This window comes from Sceloporus occidentalis, unplaced genomic scaffold, assembly GCF_023333645.1.
Source record: "Sceloporus occidentalis isolate IW3139 unplaced genomic scaffold, rSceOcc1.0.p SCAF_65, whole genome shotgun sequence".
Taxonomy (NCBI): domain Eukaryota; kingdom Metazoa; phylum Chordata; class Lepidosauria; order Squamata; family Phrynosomatidae; genus Sceloporus; species Sceloporus occidentalis.
The window spans coordinates 4,008,190-4,029,961 of NW_028317045.1; positions in this window are offsets into that span (position 1 = coordinate 4,008,190).

A 21,772-nucleotide genomic window follows, 5' to 3' on the forward strand; every position below is an offset into this window, starting at 1 on the left:
GTTGTTTGCAGCTTCTGTATTTTCTTAAAGCCTAGTTTAGATAGTAGATAATTGAAATGCCCATGAGAATACAACAAACAGATTTGTGAGCTAAAATGTTGCTGAAAGTATAGATTCTCTAAAGTATAAATTTTGTAAAGGGTATTTAAAAAAAAAAAAAACAGCCAAAATGTTGTCAAAAATTTTCATAACACTTTTAACTAAGTAACATCTTTATCCCAGCAAATGTGTTGGGATAGATTGTTTCCATTCATAAGTAATTGTTTTTTAAATTCAGTAAATATTTTTTTATGCGTTAATATTTGTGCTATGTAATTGCAGTATTTCTTTTGTATAACCAGATAAACCACCACTATATTTTTGTACATTTAAAAAAAAATGATTTTGTGTCTGTTCATTTAGCATATAAACAAAATGCTTTTGCACATATATTTTTACACAGATATGTACACATATTTCTGGTTTGGAATTTAGCTTTTTGGGTTTATCTGAACAACCCACATTTGTAGTACTATTTTAATACTAGCTGATATGCAAAATGTGGAAATAGAAAATGATCTATTTTTGCTTCAAACATTCAAGTAGATATTTTATGTTTATGTTCAAAAAGCATCTCTCGGAAACTTGGAACTATGTAATATGTTAGCAAATATACTTCTTATTCTTGCTCACCTCTCTTATACTCTTGCTGTTCAGTGTAATTTTGTTTTTGTGTTATGCCTTGGTAACATTAACTCATTGTTTTCTCACCAGCTTAGGGGTGTATTCACTAAACCAAGAGATGGGCCAGCTACAGTAAGTTTCTGTTGCAAGAGTAGCCTAGACGGGGCTGCCCAATCCATATCGTATTCCAATATAGTGAACTCAACAAGCATAGTTAAAACAGTGGGGATGGCCTGTCACAATGTATAGTAAACCCAGGGGTTAATATATCTAGGTTTCCTTGCTAGCTCTGTGGGAGAGTCAGCTTCATCTCAAAATGCATTATGGAAGGCTAACACCCTCACGTTTGGGTTTACTTTAGGTATGTTAGTCAGGTTAATTTTACATTGTTCAAGCACAACCTAGCTGTTCCAGAATAATCTCACTGAAGTTGCCCTTTTGTAATTCATAGTGCAGTCAGTAAGCAGTAAGCCACACTTCTTAAAAGCTGCCACTTTAGTGATGGAAAGCAACATGAGCATTTAGAACTATATCAAGAACATAGAATGAACGCAGATTGGATGGTTAATAACAAGGTAGCCCTCTGAATCTTGTACATGTTGGCAATTTAATATTTTCAATATATAGATGAATGGATACAGCATACCTACTAAGATCGTTTGATTTACCATGCAGATGTTCTTGTTTATAAACATTGTTTGCTAATCTATACATCTGTTTGTTATTAGACATTTTCCTTTAAAGTATTGCTATGCTTTTTAAAAATGTCAAAAGTGTTTTAAGTGAGAGGCACTTTGTTTTTAAATAACTACATTTTGTAACTATTTTCAATTGTCTTACTGACACCATTGTGAGTGTTTTTGTAGTTGCATAACCCTTAAAATACATAATAAATACCTAAATGTTTTCCTGCATGTTTTCCTATTTATTTCAGAAACTCATATGTAAATTACACATATAAATATTTTCTTGTGAACAACAATAAAATATCTATTTTTTTAACACTGATTACACCTAGTTTTGAGGGCACATGCATATTTCATATTGTTCCTCTTGCGTCAGTGACACAAAAGATTTTAGCATACCTCCAAACATGTTCTGGCACTGTCCTGGGTAGCTGTCCTTCTTTTGCAGGCATTGTGAAGCATGGACAAAGCATTTGGGTAAATAGGGCCTTACGGCAATCTTATTCTTATGCCCCCAACCCAGGTGTCCCAAGGGGTATGCTTCTGCTAATACATACATATATGTATATGTATAACAGGAAAAACACAGCAAATACTCTGAAAAATACCCCTCGTCTTATATTCGAGGTTGTCTTATAATCAGACCTCAAATAGAGGTCTGCCTATAAAACGAAGATCCAGATCCCCGCAGTGCTGCAGTGGACCTGGATCCTCCTCTCTGGCAACCTCCGCTGCTGCCGGCACTTCCTCTGGGGCTTCTGTGACCGAGCGCTGGCATGACATGGAAGTACCGGGCAGAAGCAGAGGTTGTGTCTGCACATAGTGCAGATGTTCATCGTCTGCCAGATAGGAGGATGCAGGGGACCTGGATCCTTCTCTCCACCCTGCCCGGTACTTCAGATGGGGTTTCTATGAGGGAGCACATGACCTTTGTGTGCTCAGTCATAGAAGCCGTGGCAGAAGCGCCAGTGGAGATTGTCTATGCGCATCGCGCAGAAGTCCACTGGCTGCCCCTACTAGACACCAGGGAGTCTGAAGCACGGGGGGACAAGTCTTGGGATGCACTGGTAAGTCTGGGGTGCAGAGTGGCATATAGGGGGGGTATAAAGCATTTCTAGGGGGCAGAATGGCATATAAAGGGGTATAGGGCATATCTGGGGGGCAGAGTGGCAAGCCTGGGGCAGATGTGCATAACTATGGGCAGATGTGCATTACTGGGGGGCAGGTTGGCAAATAAAAGGAAATAAAAAGCAAAAAGTCAGAGTTTTTATTAAATATGAAAAAAATATGTATGCAGCATATCTTTTTGGGGGTCTAAACGTCTTAAAATTTATTCCAAAGTGTTGCAAGTCTACACCTGATCAACCCAGTTGCTCTGATCCCAGACGGTGCCGTAAGACTAACACTATTTTGGACAGCCCAGTCGCCTGTCCCCAGTGCATAATATTGCTACAGTGTGTGTGCCTCGTATCAGAAGGTTTGCGAACAAGGTTACGATAACAGCGTTCCAAGTGGGTTTTGTGCGCCCTCCCAATTAGTTGCCGACAGACGAGGGAAAAGATACATTAAGCAATTATCTAAGTTGGAAAAACGATATAAAGTACCCAGAGGAGGAACCTTATCAATTTGCACCTGGCAAAAAAAGCAGGAAAATTAGACGACGACGGATTGAAAGATACTGTTAAAATCTGGCTACATTGTAGCAAAGAATTTAAATCGTTAGATGGCGAAGAAATGTATGATGAAAAGCACTCAAGATATCTGTGTAAAATTCCAATGTCTCATACGCCACCGCCCTATAATGGCGCCGAGTCGTCGGACAAGGGGTGGAGCTGCCCAGCCTGTAATGCAATGACGTCAGGAAGCCGTCGCTCTTGTCTGTAGGGCTCCCCGCCCCCTGTCTACTCCGGCTACCGTGTCGTGTGTGACACAGACACCAGCGCCATCTTGTGACGCACTTCATCAACTGTCTTTAGTGGAAAATCCCCACCAATTGCCTGCCCCGCCTTCTATGTTATATCCGGTACAGGCATCGGCGCCATCTTTGTTAGCTGACAAAGCCCAAAATTCTGGCCTACCTCCAGCTCCGTTGTCTTCTATGTCTATTCCCACAGTGTCATTGTACCCAGTAGTTAATCCGGATGGCACATTTGTATTACCTACCCAGATTACGGCACCCAGACATATGGTCCCAATCATGATAATGGGAAGCGGTGAGGAAACAAAGAAGGCAAATATATCTACTAGTGCTGTTATGCTTCCAGCCCAACACCAGGCTGAGGAAGGCCTACTACTCCAGGGAGGCAAAGCACTAGAAAAACCTCAAGCAGTACTATTTCCACCCGCTCCTCCCGTAGTTACACCCCTGGGACCTACACCCAGCACTACTGCCCCGATAATGATGATGGGCCCGGGCGACAGTGCAGAAGGGGAGGAAATAGATACGACTGAGGGCGCAACAGCTGCCCCGACCCAATCCGATGCCGACGAAGGTATGGTACTCAAAAAACCAAAACCACCAGCTAAACCCCAAGGAGGGTCTAGACCCAAACACCCACCTGTTCTCGCTCCCGCAGAAATAGATACATATACTGACCAATCCGACGAAGAAGACGCAGGTCCGATCCAGGTCAACTCGCACGATCTTCCCCAGGCCCTCGCCGCCGTTCACGGCACTCTAACCCTGAGCAGCCTTCGAGTACGTCTGCCCCTCAACCACCTCCATCTATGGGAACTACTAATCCCAACAACCCTTTCTCTCCACAATTTGCCGAGATAATGTCCGGGGCTATAGTGCAAGCCACCCGACTCGCCACAGAAAGTTCTCCACGGGATGGTCTCTCTTCTACAGAACCGCGCTCCAAGTATGTAGCATTTAATCCACAACAATTGTACACAATTGTTAAAGATCTCCCCGAGCCCGATACACACCCAACGCCATTCTATCGCAAAATCTCACAAGCCTGGACCACCTAAGGATGTACTTGGTCTGACCTTGTTAGTATTGTCCAAGCCAAATCAGGAGATTATGCAGGCCTCATTCTCGACCAGATACGAGACCCATCTTTCCCACCTTGTGATCCCAGATCTACTGAGTCGGGTCAACTGTTCATCAAACAATTAGAAATCTGGGCAAAGGACAGATTGTCCGAACAAACGGTATCTTTATAAGATATAACCCAAGAAAAAGGAGAGTCAGTAGAAAAGTTTGCCCATAGAATCAAGCAGCATTTTCGTGATCTAGGATTCTCCTTCCAAGAAATGGCACATTTCCGTATGCTGGGTCGTGCTTTTGTAGACGGCCTACGTTCTGATCTCGGCAAAGTACTTACCACTTGCCGCCCTGAATGGAGATCAATGGACCTCGAAGTCCTTATACAGGTTGCTAAAGGATTGGAGGCAGGAAACAGCAAGAAAAAGTCCGCCATCATGGCGGTAATGACCGGAGCCGACGCCACTAATGAAGCCACGGACGGACAGCGACAACCTCGTAAATGCTATGGATGCGGAAAAGTCAGTCATTTTAAAAGAGTATGCCGTAGTCGCCATCTGTGGGCCGCTTATCAAGCCCAGAACCAAAACCAGAACCAGAATACTCCTCCTCCACCTCCTCAGCCATAGGAAATAGGCGAGCAAATGGAGGAGGGGGACTCTATTTGCATGGCCGTCTCCGCCCCTCCTTCCGGCCCTTCCCCTCGATGTAGCCGGAAAACCTTGCTCATTTCTTGTTGACACTGTCGCTGCTCGTAGCGTGCTTTGTGAGACGGATGCACACCCATCCTGGTTATCTGATATACAACTCCCCTGTAGTGGGTTAGAAGGCGTGGTTCAACACAACCCACTCACACGCCCCTTACCCGTCACAAGCTCTTCGATCCATCTGCCTTCATCTACTCTAGCTCAATGTGTGGTCAGTGCTACCTGCCCGTTCAATCTTCTAGGAGCGGATTTCCTCAGCAAAATCCAAGCCAACATCTCTTTTACTGACAATGGAACTGTCACTCTCAACACTGCTCTTGCCCCCTGAAGAAACCTGTATGCTTATGGCAGTAATACATGACCCACCTCAAGATGATCCCCCTGACTTTTTGAACAGATTGCTTGACAATCTTCCAGCTACTTTGTGGGCCTCTGGGCCTATGGACATTGGACGACTCAAAGTTCCACCAGTACAAGTTGTACTAATATTCTTCCATATAAGGCCCAATATCCTTTATCAGTGGCCCAACAAGATGCAATCTCCACCCAAGTTGCTGCACTCTTGGAATCAGGTGCAATAATACCTACCACTTCTTGCAATACTCCGCTGTATCCAGTGAAAAAGAAACAAATCAAAGGACAATCTCCAGTGTACAAGATGGTACAAGGTCTCCGCGCTGTCAATGAAGCTACGGTTCTGGATGCCCCCATCGTGCCGAATCCACATACTCTTTTGTCCAGTATTCCGCCTGCGGCTTCCTGGTTCACTGTAATTGATCTCGCTAATGCCTTTTTCTCCATTCCACTGCACCCTTCGTGTCAATATCTTTTTGCATTCACCCATGCTGGTCGACAATATACCTGGACTGTGATGCCTCAAGGAGCCCAAAACAGCCCATCCAGTTTCAGCAAAGCTATGTTTTCTGTGCTTTCTTCATGGCAGGACGCTCACCCGGAAGTTGAACTCCTGCAATACGTGGATGACTTGCTACTCTGTACTCCAGATTCATCCACGTGTCAAGAAAATACCCTCGATCTGCTCTATTTTCTAGCCACAGCTGGCTGCAAGGTCTCCAAATCAAAGCTACAGTTATGTCTTCAAAAAATTGTTTTTCTGGGACATTGTATTACCAAAGGCCGCAAACATCTTACGATGGCACGAAAGAAGGCTATCCTAGAGTTGGCCCCGCCAGAAACTCCACATCAATTACAGACTTTTCTGGGGCTTATCTCATATTGCCGTCCATGGATTTCTGATGCTTCTGTTCTGATGCAGCCTCTATATGACTGTATTCCTCGAGAACTCCCAGCAATTTTCTATCTCACACAAGAAGCTCTAGACTCTTTCTACGCTCTACAACAAATTATTGCCTCATCTCCAGCTTTGGGAATTCCAAACTACTCTCTTCCGTTCCGTCTATATGTAATGGAACGACAAGGCCATGCCACAGGTGTTCTCACCCAGATGCACGGTGGTCGACATCGTCCCCTCGGATTTTACTCCAAACGTCTGGATCCAGTTGCTCGCGCAGCACCCTCCTGTGTAAGGGCTATTCATGCTGCCAGCTGTCTCTTAGACGTCACTTCAGACATTGTTTTTGGACACTCTCTGACGATTGTAGCTCCACATGATATTTCAGCTATTTTGCAACAGACTCAACCCAGACACCTCACTGCTCAACGTCATCTCCGACTCCAAGAAAGTCTCTTCCTACCTGACAATGTCTGTATTCAACGTTGCAATGTTCTCAATCCGGCTGCTCTCCTTCCGCTTCCAAGGGGGGAGTATACTGATATTCCGTCTACGGATTTTATTGATCTAGCCACAGAAGAGGATTTTCAGGAACAGCTACTGTGGCATACACAGTCATCAAATGTCGATTTTCCAGATGTATCACCCGAGGACGATCCACATGACTGTCTGACCATGATACAAGCGGAAGTCGGTTCGCCTCCGAGCATACAGGACACCCCACTCTCGAACCCAGAATGGACCCTATTTGTGGACGGCTCCAGATATGCCGATGACAAGGGTCGCTTCCATACGGGAATGGTGGTTACGACTCACACCACAGTACTCTGTGCAAAAGCTCTACGACCGAATCATTTGGCCCAGGAGGCTGAACTAGCTGCCCTCACTGAGGCCTGCATTATGGCCAAAGATTCTACCGCGAATATCTATACGGATTCCAGGTACGCCTTCGTAGTTGTACATGATTTTGGAGTCATCTGGAAGGCAAGAGATTATATCACCGCAGCAGGGACTCCAATCAAGAACGGGAAAGCAGTTGAAGCTTTGATGACTGCGGCCCTACTCCCGAAACAAGTTGCAGTGATCAAAATTAAGGCACACTCATGGGCTGACACTATGGAAGCAAAAGGAAACGCCTTAGCAGACAGTGCAGCCAAGCAAGCAGCCCTCAATGAAGACTCAACGGTCCCTCTAATGACGGTGACCGAGGAAGCAGCAATGGAATTAGACTGGGATATTCTAATTCAATTACAACAACAAGCTTCAACCAAGGAACAAAACCAATGGATACAAGAAGGAGCAGCTAAAGATGAGCGGGGAGCCTGCGCCAAAGGCCAATATCTTTGTTTACCCCGGACATTATATCCTTAAGTTGCATCGTTAGCTCACGGACCTACACATCAGTCTAAAACCATTATGAAAGAAATTATCGACAAAATCTGGATTGCTCCAGGAATCACCCCAATACTGGCACGCATCACCGAATCCTGTTTAATCTGCGCTCGGAAGGGCGGAACCAACTCCGTCCAAATGTTTACCAAAAGCTCAATATTCTTTCCAACAGATTCAAATCGACCATATTCAAATGCCAATGTGTCAGACTTTTCAATATGTACTAGTAGTGGTAGATGTGTTCTCTGGATGGCCAGTACGAAACCAAACCGCACCCACTACCGCAAAGAAATTTATTCAACAACTTATTTGCCGTTTTGGAGTCCCTGAGGTCATAGAAAGCGACCAAGGACCTGCATTTACAGCAAACATCACTCAAGAAGTGTGGAAAATTATAGGTTCACATCTCGCCTTTCACACCCCCTACCGACCCCAGAGTAGCGGGAAAGTAGAAAGACTGAATGGCATAATCAAGTAAAAAATGCTAAAAATGACTGGTCTAAATTGGGTACAGTGTCTACCCATCGTGCTGTTTGCTATCAGACATACGCCAAAGGCATCACACAAACTCACTCCACACGAAATACTTTTCGGAAGTAGTCCCAGACTAGGCCAGTTTTTCCCACAACAATTGCAAATGAATTATGAAACAATGGCAAAATATGTTATTGCTTTGACTACTCAGTTGTCTAATATATATGCCCAAGTTTTCTCTTCTATTCCAGATCCCAATACCCTCGAAGGTACCCATTCTCTATTGCCTGGAGAGTGGGTGGTCGTGAAGAAACACATCCGATCTACTCTGGAACCGCGATTCGAGGGCCCTTATCAAGTGCTGTTAACAACACCTACCTCAATAAAAGTTGAAGGGAAGCCCTCGTGGATACACGCATCACACTGCAAGAGAGTCAAAGGATACGATCCTCCAGCAATTGACTCCTAAAATGTATATCCTTTGCAAGGGGGTGGGCATCCCATTGCTGCTATTAATCATTTTGCCGTATATGTGGGGACAAAGGTTCTACACACAGGTTCCACCGCTCAAGCTACCAGTCACCAGGGGGGTCGGGTAGCCATTACAAGAGACGCACGACAGGCAGGTCCTCCCACTTTTTGGTACAACTCCATTAGCACATCAGTAGCCACATTTTCATTTCAACACTGTCATATTATAGATTGTGTTTCTAGAACCTACTCCAGAATATTTACGGGCAGAGAAACACAGGAAGGGATCAAGACCTATAATTTCAACCCCGGATACTGTAATGTTGAACAAGGAGGCTATGGCGAATGTATTGGGTATATATGCTATGTCGGAGGGCAATGGGGGGATGACTGCGGGTATTGGGGTTCTATCATAACCAACTCAGGTACAGAATGGGGATATAAGCCCCCGGAAGCCCTAGCCCTCAAAGATCAGAATGGTAAATCTTTGCTCACGCGGATGACACTTCTTTCCACCGGAACAGGTAGCAATCAAAGATACACCCTCACTATAGAAAATCCACGGCCAACCGATGCTCGAAAATATATTTTCGGGATTTACATACCTGGTGGAGCTACCAGCGGCAGGGCCCCCTTCTATCTCAAAGATATGTATAATAATTCAGAATGGAAAGAGCCTCAAAGTAATCCCTCAAACCCCGTAGCTCCACCAAATCCCCTAGCTCCCAATGCTGGTCCATCCATCAGACGTATGGTAGCCATTGCAAACCCCACTTATGATGATACCGTGGCCATAGAAACCGGATATAATGACCATAATCTATGGCTCGAATGGATGAGGTATTCTGCCATCAAGCACAATAAGTCCAATTGTTATGTGTGCGGCAGAGCCCGTCCACATCTTGGAATGGTACCACTACAGTTACCCTATCAGTCACTATTATGTCTATTGAGTCTTTACACCAACACCAGTAGTAAACTCACCGAATGTGAACAATGGAAAAGTGAATATCCCCTATTAATCAAAACTCCTAAACTCAGTGAAGGGATCACCATATATTCTGGTAATTATACCTGGGTCTCAAACACAAAAGGAACTGGTAAATTTTTTGGTAATTTCTCAGATGGTAGTTGTGCCGAGTACAGTAATCTGACCGGTTCCCTCACACAAAATCAAGTGTATTCCCTGGGAGATATCTATTGGCTATGTGGGGACATAAAACTGCGCACCAGGTTAGAAGGTAGTTGGACTGGCGAATGTGCGCTGGCCAAAGCTATAATGTCGGAAATCCAGAAACTATTGAAGTCCAGTCCACATTATCTCGTAAAAGACGCAGTACATCGAAGACCCCCGAAGGAAGTTTCGACCCCCATGTATATATAGATGCGATAGGAGTCCCTAGGGGGGTCCCAGATGAATACAAAGCCCGAGACCAAGTTGCTGCCGGTTTCAAATCTATTTGGCCAATTATTACTGTGAATAAAAATGTTGACTGGATTAACTATATCTATTATAATCAGCAGAGATTTGTCAACTACACCCGAGATGCGCTCCAAGGACTTTTGGATCAATTGGAGGCCGCAACCCAGATGACTTTTCAGAATCGTATGGCACAGATATGATTCTGGCAGAAAAAGGCGGAGTCTGTCAAATAATTGGAGAAACTTGTTGTATAATACAGATAATACAGGCCCCGACGGAAAAGTGACCATGGCTATTAAAAAGTTAAATTCTCTAGGAGACGATTTAAAGTGCAACTCCGGAATCGATCATCCATGGGCCGAATGGTTTGGATGGCTCAAAGGATGGAAACAAGCCCTGGTCCAGCTGGGAATAATTTTACTGATTATTGTGATTATTGTTGCTTTTATGCTAGTATGTATAGTCCTTTGCCTTCGATGCCTATGCGATAAGATGCTTGCAGTAGGCGAGACTACCCCATTAATGCTCATGTACGATGATACAATGCCAAGCCTTGCACCTTCTTATGAAACACCATTCAGTTTGGTAGTTCCCCCTGACGGTAATCCCCGCCCCGTGTAGGGACATATAGATCCGAGGGACATGTCCAAGACCTGAAACCGGGATTTTATCCAATAGGGATAATTTGTCGCCACTGCAGGTGAAGAGGATGCGGGATCATGTCCGGTAGGATCTGTCAGGATTAGGGACAGTTGGCCATTATATATTCAAGGGGGGACTGTTATGGAACCAGAATATATCAGCAAGAAACGCTTATTGCTTTAATGAATATAAGCTGGCCTCGACCAATATAAAGGGTTACACCTCACGCAGATACTTGGGAGACGCAAGTAGCAGTGTATTCAATTATCTATGTTTTACTAACCACAAGCGCCATCCGGCTATATGTAGTTGCAGGAAAGTATCTAACATTTGCTTTGTAAAAAGGAAGGCATGATTGACAACCAACTGTATGCCAATGAAGTGAAATGGTGTTATGATGCGGAGATCCAATGGGCAAAGCCTCTCTATACAAGACCTTAAAATGGTCTCAAACATTAATGGAGATTCTTCTCTGCAGAGCACATGGCAAATCAGTTAGGACATTTGGTCACCTTCCACTCCCTCCCCCAGTGCAATGTCCTTTCCCTTTTCTATCACCTTGGTCTCTAAGGGTCACTGGAGAAGATAGGTTACCAGGGGAGTGTACAGCAGAAGGAGGACTTATTGTGTTTATAAAGTCCTGCCAACTCTCTCTCTCTCTCTCTCTCTCTGAGTGTGCGTGGAGATGATCACAAGGGAGTGGTAATTGTATCACATGTTTACAGGCTTATCCTGCTGTTTCTTTGTTATTTCCATTCAATGAATAGTTAGTTTGGTAACAGCATATACTAACTTATAGTAATTTGTATATGTATTGTTAGTTTGTTTAGCCTCTCTTAATAAATATTGTTAATTGCAGAAAACAAGGAGTGTGGACTCTGACTTTACACTCAATAGTTAGTGGTTATTGATAGCATAACAGTATATATATACATATATTCATACATTAAATGTTATTCAGTAATCACAGTAAGATACAGACACACGTTTTTTTATAGTTATAACATGCTTCTAACGGTTTTCTGCCTATTTCCGCATAGTTTCAGGATTAACCAATTAATAAGCTTTACGTAATCTGACGTCTCTCTTTCCGGACACTATATAATCTATAATATAAACAAAATAAAGCAGAGTGATTTTGGACCTGACCCAGAGCGTGTCGTGTGTCTTATTTCTCTCTCCGTGCACGTACATTTATATTCACATAATTTGGAGCAGTTCAACAATTGAAGAAAGGCTTTATTGGAAAGCATCCAAAACACCAATATCTGCTACAAAAAGCAAATCTGCTAAACAAAATTACACATTTTTTGAAAGTTGACATCCCAAAATACTGTACTAGGGGCATTTCATTTTTTTTTTGTCTGTCCCAGACATTGCAGTAAAAATCATTATTTATTTATTTTTAACAAACACATTATATACAAACACAGTATTTGTTACAACTTGTGATTTGTATTCAGCAACACCCCCTGAGTACATGCATAGGTAGGGCATGGTTAAAAATTGGAACATGCTGTTTATTACTGTTTTCAAACTTGGATTTTTGACAGATTACTTTACTAGGCCCATGTCTCATTTGAGACACAGTAGAGGTCCCATATTTCAATTTATCCCAGAAACTATACATTTTCAAAAAGGAGATACCACATATAACGTGATCAGGGCCATATACTGACATGTGCCAAAGATTTTTCACATTCTCTTTGCAGTGCCATCATGTTTTATCTGAGTTGAAATGTCAAGGAACCAAAAAAGTTCTTGATTTATATAGCAATACCCCACATGCATTGGGAGGTCATGTTTCTCAGATGTTTTTAGGTCAAAATGTGAACATGCACATGTTTCCAAACCTTAAATTTCGACATTACTTTATTGGGTCCATGTCTCTGAGACACAGTAAAGGTCCCATATTTCAATTTAACCCAATAAAACTAGAAAACTAAAGATTTCAAAGACACTCTAGTTACCTTTCTAGGTGGTCTACTGCAACCACAAATCTAAAAGTAACACCGAATTTTGAGGTTTGTGTTTTACTTTTTCACATGCCAAGCACATTTTGGGATAGATGCTTCCTGGAACATAGAAAGCACCAAAAAAAAACACACAAAAAAATCTCCCCACTTCTGAGCACGTACATAGCACATATGTGTGGTACGTCTGCATTAGACGTTCACAAGAGACCCACAAATCATGAGTGTGCAAAGAGATTTGACTTTTTTTACAGCTAAACCAGGAAGCCATATCTGATTAAGAAATAAACCACAAAAAATAATCTCCCGCCTCTCCTGAACACATAAATACAGACGGTATGTCAGCATTAGATGGTCACAAATTAAGACTTATTTTTTAATACATAATTATTATTACCTGATCAGTTCAATCACACTTTAGTTAACTGATTATTGCTCGGTCTCACTGATTAATGTCAGTGGCCGCAACTTGTCACAAGTGATCTCATCATGATACGAAATTTTGATACGAAATACAAAATGCGATTAATGACACTTTAGGTCACTGATCATTAATTAGTCTCATTCATCAATAGTCAGTGACCTAATCTGATCATCATCCCTATCCTAACACTATACAGTAACTGTAATATAACCCTAGCATCTAGCCGTGGTGCCAGGACTCTGTCTGTACCCCTTGATGCATTATAACTGGTAGGTAGGTACAGACAGGCACACAACATACAGAAAAACAGGACTAGAATCGAAGAATAAAGGGGAACTGTAGCGATGACAGGGGAACTGTAACGACAACAGGGGAACTATAGCGACGACGAGGGGAACTCAGAATGGCAGGGCCCACGGCTTGGAAGCCCTCAGGCAGGGCCCACGGTTTGAAAACAGCTGGACAGGAAGGTAAGTCTGGACACGTAGCCAAGGTCATACACAGGAGATCAGAATTAAGTACACAGAGCTTTAGCTGCAAGTAGGCTAACAGGAACCCAAGCCAAACGGCCCAGACTAAAGGGCAGAGCAGGTATATAAGGGCAGGCCTGAACTCAGCTGTCCCAAGTAATTAGAAAGAGGTGCTCCTGAGAGGGAAGGGTGGGCACTAGTGCCTGCAGGTAGACTTGACAATGAATAATTATCGCATAGTCCAGGCTGGTAGGGTGGAACCCTGACAGTACCCCCTCCTCAAGGAGCGGCCTCCGAGTGCTCCTAGGACTGTTGAGAGGCAGTATCCAGATCTGTGGTAAATATTCTTAGCCCTAACACATAGAGCTTCTTCAAATACTTGTAGGGCAATGTACAAAAGTCCCGTTAGAAGCCACCACACAATCTGGTGCCAGAGCATCTGTTGTGCTTTCTTTCCTAACTGTACCTGCACCAGGGATTACATAGGTGCCAAGTACATGGGGTTCAACTGAGTGGGGTTGGGTATTACCAAAACTGGACTGGGTTGAGGCTGGATTGGAAGAAGGCTTAACAGACCTCTGGTCACGCAGACGTTGCTCATATTGTTTGAGCTCTTTTCAGTAACTGTCCCATCGGGCCCCTGGAGAGTGCTTTGTAGTTTAAAGGTCTACCTTTTTTACTCTTTTGCTTCCTTGGGGTGATGGGAGTGGTAGTCCTAACCGCACAACCTTATCAATCACGAGTGTGTCCGTTATATCTGCAGCATAAGCTTCTGAAGACACACTGTCCATATCAGACCATTCCGTTGCATCAGACAGGGTGTGGAGGTCATCCGACATGGCTACAGACGGTGCAGAATTCCCAGGCGCTGTGGAATGGGTATAGCCAGGATCACCAGCTTGAGGAAGAGGCAGGGTTTGCTCCCATTTCAAGACATTGCTGATGTCACATGCAGGTTTCTGGGCCTGGGGTTGGTTTTCAGGTGAAGCGGATTTAGTGGGTTTACATGGACAGAAGGATATTCAGTGTCCTTCCTCTCCACAATAGAAACACAAATTAGCCTCACACTAGACCTGGATGTTTTATTTGGCGTTTTCTTAAACTGTCTTTGGCTTATCATGGGTTTTGGTCTCTAGCACACTTCTCACTGATTTGTACATCTCCAGGACACAATCACCAGGTCTCCTTGTAGTGGCCTTTGCATTCTGTCAGGCCCTGGGCAAGCAGGTAAAGTACGAGCCCAGTTGCAGGGGATATCAGGGGCTCTGTCTGTACCCCTTGATGCATCATGACTGGTAGGTAAGTAGGTAGGTACGTACAGACAGGCACGCAACAGACAGAAAAGCAGGACAGGAATCGAAGAATAAAGGGGAACGGTAGCGAGGGCAGGGGAACTGTAGCGAGGACAGGGGAGCTCAGAATGGCAGGGCACATGGCTTGGAAACGTCTGGTAAGTCTGGACACGCCGGGGTCTGGTACACAAAGCTGGATAATGAACGTAGCCAAGGTCATACACAGGTGAACTAGGACCGCCACAACCACAAATCTAAAAGGAACACATGAGATTGAGCTTTGTTCTACTTTTTCACATTTCTTGCAGGTATCGGGATAAAATCAGGATTTCCTTTTTCTTGCATACATGGCATTGGGTTTTGCTGAAGTTCATTGCCTGGGTTTTTGGGCAATTTTTTTAGTTTTTTGGTGTCCTGGGCTTTGTGGCATATTTTTAAATGTTGTTTTTTTTTTAGTGTCTCTCCTTCCCTGGGTTTGGGGGCATTCTAAATGTGTTTTAGTGCCTCAGTAACAACTAGCATGCAAATAACTAACCTAACAGCTTAGTAAATATACCTAGAGGTTAGGTAAGGGGTTAGCGGATAGTGTAAGGGGTAGCACCAGGGTCCTGTTAGTGGATAGTGTTAGCTACGTGTCAAGGTTCCACCCTACCAGCCTGGACTATGTGATAATTATTAATTGTCAAGTCTACCTGCAGGCACTAGTGGCCACCCTTCCCTCTCAGGAGCACCTCTTTCTAATTACTTGGGACAGCTGAGCCATGTAAAAATGATTTCAGGGACTTAGGTAGCAAGCTTAAGGCAAGGACCTCCAAGGTAGTATTTTCTGAAATATTACCTGTACCACGTGCCACACCAGAGAGGCAGCGGGAGATTAGGGAGCTAAACAAGTGGCTCAGAAGCTGGTGTAGGAAGGAGGGGTTTGGGTTCATGGAGAACTGGGCCGACTTCTCTGTCGGATACAGGCTCTACGGTAGGGACGGGCTGCACCTCAATGGGGAGGGTGCAGCTGTGCTCGGGGAGAAGATGGCCAGAAGGGTGGAGGAAACTACAATATAGAAGGGGAAGATAGTGTAGATAGAAAGCTGGGGCTTATAAATGTACCTGGGGGTGGAGCGGAGGGAGGGGTTAGAATAGTCAATAGGGATAGGCTTCATAGGGAAAAAAAACATACACCTCTAAATTGTATGCTTACTAATGCCAGAAGTCTGACCAATAAAACTGACGAACTGGAGTTAATAATGTCTGAAGAAAACTATGACATAGTGGGTATAACAGAGACATGGTTGGATGATAGCTATGACTGGGCGGTTAACATACAGGGTTATAGTCTATTCAGGAAGGATCGAAAAAAACGAAAAGGGGGAGGAGTTTGCCTTTATGTAAAGTCCAGCCTAAAGGCCACACTGCGGGAGAATATATGTGAGGGAAATGATAATGTGGAGTCATTATGGGTAGAAATATATGGAAAGAAAAATAATAAAATACTGATCGGGGTTTGCTATAAGCCACCAAATATAATGGAAGCAGCAGAAGATCAATTATTAAAGCAAATAAACAAGGCAGCAAATCACAATGAGGTGGTTATTATGGGGGACTTTAACTATCCCGACATAAACTGGGAAACAGAGACCTGTGAATCTCATAAAGGAAACCGGTTTCTGACTATAAGTAAGGATAATTATCTGTCCCAAATGGTACAGGACCCGACCAGAGGGGGCACCCTACTGGACTTAATATTAACCAACATACCTGACAGAGTAACTAATGTGCAGGTCAGGGGGCATCTAGGAAATAGTGATCACAATATGATACATTATAACTTGTCCTTCAACAAGGGAACTCTTAGAGGAGCCACAAGAACCATGAACTTTAGGAAGGCAAAGTTTGATCAACTAAGAGAAGCCCTTAACACTGTAAATTGGGAAAATGTCCTCAAAAACAAGAGTACAGACACTCAATGGGAGATTTTTAAGGATATCTTAAATTCTCACTGTGAAAGGTACATACCGTATGGGAATAAAAGAGTCAGGAACAAGAGAAAACCAATGTGGATAAATAAAAATGTAAAGGGGGTAATAAATGGCAAAAAAAAGGCATTTAAGCTACTAGGAAGGCAGTGAGGAAGCACTAAAAAGCTATCTGGAAAAAAATAAAATATGTAAAAATCAGATAAAAGCAGCAAAAGTGGAGACAGAAAGACTCATTGCCAAAGAGAGTAAGACAAACCCCAAAATGTTCTTTAACTATATAAATAGTAAAAAGGTTAAAAATGAAAGCGTTGGCCCCTTAAAAAGTAATGAGGGAGAAGTTATAGACGGGGATCAGGAAAAAGCTAATCTATTAAATATATTCTTCTCTGCTGTATTCACGGAGGAAATTGAAATGCCAGGTAATATACAGTAGGATGAGATAACTGCCCCAGTACATGTCGCCTGTCTAACCCAGGAAGATGTGCAGTGCCGCCTAAAAAAAATCAAAATAGACAAATCACCAGGTCCAGATGGCATTCACCCCCGCGTTCTAAGGGAGTTAAGTAATGTAATAGACAGACCCCTATTTCTAATATTCAAGGACTCTATAGTGACAGGGTCTGTTCCCCAGGACTGGCGCATAGCAAATGTTGTGCCAATATTCAAAAAGGGGACAAAAAGTGACCCGGGGAATTATAGGCCTGTTAGTTTAACTTCTGTTGTGTGTAAACTGTTTGAGGGTTTCCTAAGAGATGCTATTTTGGAGTATCTCAATGAAAATAAGTGTATGACTCCATATCAGCATGGGTTTACAAGGGATCGGTCCTGTCAAACTAACCTGATCAGCTTTTATGAGGAGGTGAGCTCAAGACTGGATCGGGGTGAATCGCTGGATGTCGTATATCTTGATTTTTCCAAAGCATTTGATACGGTGCCACATAAAAGGCTGGTACATAAAATGAGAATGCTTGGGCTGGGGGAGAATGTGTGTATGTGGGTAAGTAACTGGCTCAGTGATAGGAAACAGAGGGTTGTTATTAATGGTACATACTCTGAGTGGGTTACTGTTGCTAGTGGGGTACCACAGGGGTCAGTTTTGGGTCCTATTCTTTTTAATATATTTATTAATGACCTTGTAGAGGGATTGTATAGTAAAGTATCAATCTTTGCAGACGATACTAAGCTCTGTAACGTGGTTAACACAATAGAGGACAGTGCACGATTACAAATGGATCTGCATAGGTTGGAGGCTTGGGCTGGGATGTGGCAGATGAGGTTCAACACAGATAAATGTAAGGTTATGCACATGGGGAAGAAAAATCCAGGCTGGGAATATGTATTAAATGGGAAAACACTGGGGACAACTGACATGGAAAAGGACTTAGGAGTTTTAGTTAACAGTAAATTTACCTGTAGCGACCAGTGTCAGGCAGCTGCTGCTAAGGCAAATAAAATCATGGGGTGCATCAAAAGGGGCATAGATGCCCACGACAAGGAAATAATTCTACCACTGTACAAGTCACTAGTCAGACCACACATGGAATACTGTGTACAGTACTGGGCACCAGTGTACAAGAAAGATATAGTGGAGCTGGAGAGGGTTCAAAGACGGGCAACCAGAGTAATAAGGGGAATGGGAGGACTACAGTACCCAGAAAGATTATCAGAATTAGGGTTATTTAGTTTGGAAAAAAGACGGCTTAGGGGGGATTTAATAACTATGTATAAATATATAAGGGGACAGTACAGAGATCACTCCCAGGACCTATTTATACCCAGGACTGTATCTATAACAAGGGGACATCCTCTACGGTTGGAGGAAAGAAGGTTTCTACACCAGCACAGACGGGGGTTCTTTACAGTAAGAGCGGTGAGATTATGGAACTCTCTGCTAGAGGAAGTGGTTATGGCAAACTCAATAAAAGAGTTCAAAAGGAGCCTGGACGTGTTTCTTGAAAGCAATAATATTACAAGTTATGGATATTAGATTAATAGGGACAGAACGTTGATCCAGGGATTTATTCTGATTGCCATATTTGGAGTCGGGAAGGAATTTTCCCCCTGGTATGGGGCAATTGGCATCTGCTTCATAAGGGTTTTTTTGCCTTCCTCTGGATCAACACAGTAGGGACACAATATGTATATAGGTTGAACTTGATGGACTTTGGTCTTTTTTCAACCTTATGAACTATGTTACTATGTTACTATGTTACTATGTTACCTGAGTTTAGCCCTGCCCTTAAATACCTGCTCTGCTGTTCAGTCTGGGCCGTTTGGCTTGGGTTCCTGTTAGCCTGCTTGCAGCTAAAGCTCCGTGTACTTCATTCTGATCTCCTGTGTATGACCTTGGCTACGTTCATGATCCAGATTTGTGTACCAGACCCCGGCGTGTCCAGACCTACCTACCTGTCCAGCCATTTCAAGCCGCAGGCCTTGTCTGAGGGCTTCCAAGCTGTGGGCCCTGCCATTCTGAATTTCCCTGTCTCTGCTACAGTTCCCCTGTCCTCGCTACAGTTCCCCTTTATTCCCCAGTTATGATGCATCAAGGGGTACAGACAGAGCCCTTGGTATTCTCTGCAACTGGGCTCCTACCCAAGTTGCTTGCCCGGGTCCTGACACTACGGCTAGATGTTAGGGTTATGTTACAGTTACTGTATAGTGTTAGGATAGGGATGATTAGAATAGGTCACTGGCTATTGATGAGTGAGAGTAATTAATGATCAGTGACCTAAAGTGTCATTATTTGGTGGTCACATAGCATTTTGTTAGGAAAAAAATGTTAAAAATATGTAAAATTTTTTAAATCGGATCATTATAAGATCACTTGTAAGTGACAAGTTGCGGCTACTGACATTGATCAGTGAGACCGAGCAATAATCGGTAACCTAAAGTGTGATTGATAAGTGATCAGGTAGTAATAATTATGTATTAAAAAAAATAATAAAAAATTATAAATTGTGTGTCTTTTTTTAAATTTATTTCTTGTTACCTTGGATTACCCCTCTCTAGGGCAGGGGTTATCCAGTGGCTATAACTGAGGAGGAGAGGAGTTGAGAGATAGATTGTGTGAGAGGGAGAGACTGAACATTTGTAAGTGTATAATGATGAAGTGAGTTTTGGTGTGCATTTGTACTAGTGTATTATGTTAAAGCTTATCTGTTACTCTATAGCATCTGAGTGTGTGTTAGCATATGGTGATAGCTGGTGTGTGTGTGCTACTGTATGCTGTTAGCATTTGTGAGTGTATTATGTTAGATTATGAGTGTAAATGGATGGTGTTAGCATGAGTTAGTGTATCCTCTTAAGTGTCATGCAGAGGCGTATCTAAGGTATGGCACCTATGGCTCGTGCCATAGGCGCCATTTGAAAGGGGGGCGCCAGTGAGCGGCTTTTAAACGCTGTTTTTTTTATGCAGAGGAGAGAGAGGGGCGCCTAGCAACTGCCCGGTGCCCCTCATTCTCCTCCACGAGGCTTCTACCTCCGTCCCGGGCACCGCAGCAGAGCAGGAAGATAGAAGCCTCATGCTCCCGTCGCTGGACCTAAAGGTGAGAGAACTACAAAGGGGGAGAGGGTAGATAGTGAGTAGGGGGAGGGAGAGGGGTTAGAAAGGGAGAGAGGGGGGTTAGAAAGTGATAAGGGAGGGAGAGGGGTTAGAAAGTGATAAGGGAAGGGGGGTAGATAGTGAAAAAGGGGGGGGAGAGGGTAGAAAGTGATAAGGGAGGGAAAGGGGGTAGATAGTGAGAAAGGGGGAGAGGGGGTAGATATTGAGGAAGAGGGTAGTAGGGAAAGGGGAGGGAGAGCATGTGTGGATGCATTGAGTGAATGAGGGAGAGCATGAGTTAATATGGGAATGTATTGTCTGAATGTGGGAGAGCATGAGTTGTCTGAATGAGGGAGAGCATGAGTGAATATGTGGATGAGTTGTCTGAATGACGGAGAGCATGAGTTAATATGTGAATGAGTTGTCTGAATGAGGGAGAGCATGAGTTAATATGTGGATGAGTTGTCTGAATGAGGGAGAGCATGAGTTGTTTGAATGAGAAAGGGGGAGAGGGGGTAGATATTGAGGAAGAGGGTAGTAGGGAAAGGGGAGGGAGAGCATGTGTGGATGCATTGAGTGAATGAGGGAGAGCATGAGTTAATGTGTGGATAAATTGTCTGAATGAAAGTGTGAATTAGTGAGTGACTAAATTATTGTGAATTAGTAAAAGTGTTTGTGTGTATCATAGATGTATAATTGTGGAAGGGCAAAGATGGCACTAGCAGGAGGTTTGAACCTTGGGGACCATACCTGCTATGCTATGTTTCCATACATTATTTATGTATACCTGCAAATACATGGTTAATATGTCTTATTCAGTTGATTAATATCTGCAATGCTGTTTCCATGTATTTATTTGATCTACACCTGCAATTCTATGTTTCATATATTATTATTGTATACCTGCAAATACAGGATTTGTATGTCTGATTCTGTTTATTTGATATATACCTTCAGTGCTGAGATCACAAGTGAATTTCAATTGATCTATACATGCAAAGCTGGGTTTGTGTGTTAATGTGTTGAGCTATACCTGCTATCGGCAGCAGGGTCTAATATTTATATATATATGGGCAGGAGGGGCTAATAAATGGGTTTTAGATATTTGGACAGGGGCGCAATTTCAGTGCTTGCCATAGGCTCTATTTTCAGTAGATACGCCTCTGATTGACACATATCTGTAACAATAGAGAATATTCTTAAATCTCTTTTTTGATTGATCTGTGTCAGTAGCACACTAGCCTTCTGAACTGGCCAAGATACCATAGGTTTCAGAGAGTCTTATGTCATGGATGAGGTTAGGGCTAGTGGCGCAGTGGAAAGGAGAAGCAAAAGAGAGTGTGGATTCAGAGCCTGCATGTAGCCTCAGGCTGTCTCCACATGCACCCAGACACAAA